Consider the following 2,209-nt stretch of genomic DNA (forward strand, 5'->3'; position numbering starts at 1 on the left):
CCGCCAGAGGTCTGGCTGCAGAGGAGGTGGCTCATGCCCTGCAGTTCCCTCTCATTCCCTGCCCATCCCTGCTGCCTGAAGCTGTCCATGCTGGCAGCTCTTTCTCTGTCACAACATCTTCTCCTTGTCAGTACTCACAGACCCTATCCCACCCGTTGTTTGCTCACTTCTGCCCTACAGAAACCTCCCACATCATGGCACTCTCTAGGGCCATCTCTGTGCATGCATGTCCTAAGGAGCAGGTCAGATAAACTCCTATGAGGCCACAGAAGTGATGTCGATGCTGTCTGTAGGCTAAGTTGGGGATGAGGCAGCTTCCTAAGGTTTCCCAGTGACCTATTAATCTCTGAGAGTGAAGGTTTAGGAGTCCCACTTCCTTGACAAAACAGAAAACTTGTTCCTTCATTCTCCCTCCCAAAATTAGGAAACTGAAAGTGCAGATACCTGAAGAAAATCTCCTTCTCTTTCTAGTAGCCCTTCTCTTGACCTCCTCTTGGAAACACCCCTTGCACATATCCTGTGCATGAGCTAGAGCTGTGCGCAGACCTGACCCATGCAGCACCCTCTCAGCAGGAGAATGAACCTGCCCTGCCGAGGGTCGCTCCTCTCACCCAGACCTTCTCCCCATACTGCTTTGGGAAGCTCCCTGGGCAGGCTGAGGGCTGACTCTCACAGGCAGCAGAGTCACTGCCCCAGGCACACAGCACCCTGGGGCACAGGAACACTGCTCTGAATTACAGCCCTGCGCAGACCTGGGTGTGCTCCCTGGCTTCATACCCCTGCAGCCACCCCTGGCAGAATGGAGCTGCATGCCCTGTCCTTGTGACAGTGTGGCAGGGAATCCCTGCTCTGAAGCATCGCCTCCTCTGCCTATACACTGGATGTGCCAGCAGAGCAATCCTTAAAAAGCCTATCAGTTATAGGATGGAATGGGTCCAGAAGACCCCTCCAGGAACCTCAGTAGCATTGCCCTGCAGCCAGAGACTTACCGTGTCAGGGGCTGTGAAGATTTCTCCCAGAAGGAGCTCTCCTCTGTCCTCCCACTCCGCACTGCCTTGCACTTCTCTCTGCCTTCTCTCCTCTCATGTCAGCAGCAGCAGGCAGTGTCCAGAGCCCTGCTGCTCTTTCCAGAGGACCGTCTCTTGCACACAGTTGTCTCTGGGCAGTGCTGCCAGGTTGCCATGAGCTCCCTCCATCCCCAGAGCCTGGCCCCACTCAGGAGCAGAGGCCCAGCTGGACTCATGAATTTCTCTGTCCCTTGAGTTCCCTCCTCCTGAGAAATGTTCACTCCAATAAACTAAAATAATCACTGATGGTCCCTCTCTAAGCACTGAAGGAAGACTCATTCCAGCATTACAGATTGTTTCATCAGAGCATGGTTATCTGCAGTAGGTGGAAATATCCCACTCTGGAAGCCCCTATTCCCATCTCTTAACTAGGCAGGACATGTAGAAAGGAGCAAGAAGGGAGCTGATTGACACACGGTTCAGGTGCTGATTCAGATGAGTCAATCTGGGCATCTCAAGCCCATTTAGAAGCCCCTGGAATGCAGTGGGATTCACCAAACTCCTGTGAACTCCACAAAAACACAGCAGGTGGGACTCCCCTTGCCCAAGCTGAAGGGAGCATAACATAGATGTCTGCACACAAGCTCCTTCTCTAAGCTCTGCTTATAATCACCTGAGATGGAGGGTGGGAGTCAGTTGCTCACACACAAACACCCGGTGACATTGGAAGAGACAGAGGTGGTCCCAGGCATGTGCCAGTGTCTGCTTGCTCTCATGGAGCAACTGGGAGACCCCCATCCTTCTAGAGCATGAGTTGGGGGCCAGGTGGAGAATTTCCTTGGCCATCTCAAATGACATTAGATGCCCACTACTGTTAGAACACCCCTCACTATGATGCTGAGACACATGGAGATGCCTACAGTGCAAACTGCTAATGCAATTCATTGCAGACACTTGATGTAATGACATAGAAACAGGTTGGCAGGGCCATGTCAGATGCCTGGGGTTTCTAGCACAACTGCATGGATGGGACTTATGGGAAAACCATGCCCCTTTGGAGTGGTTGCTGGGCAGACAACCCAGGTTATCTCAGGCTTTCCTACCTGTCTCCAGACACCTGAATCCCACCACTGCCTTTAGGGAAAGTCCATCCCGACTGCATTCAAGCATGCTGCATAAATGGGAGGCACATCACACCAAGG

Source organism: Apteryx mantelli, chromosome 11 (assembly GCF_036417845.1).
Source record: "Apteryx mantelli isolate bAptMan1 chromosome 11, bAptMan1.hap1, whole genome shotgun sequence".
NCBI classification, from domain to species: domain Eukaryota; kingdom Metazoa; phylum Chordata; class Aves; order Apterygiformes; family Apterygidae; genus Apteryx; species Apteryx mantelli.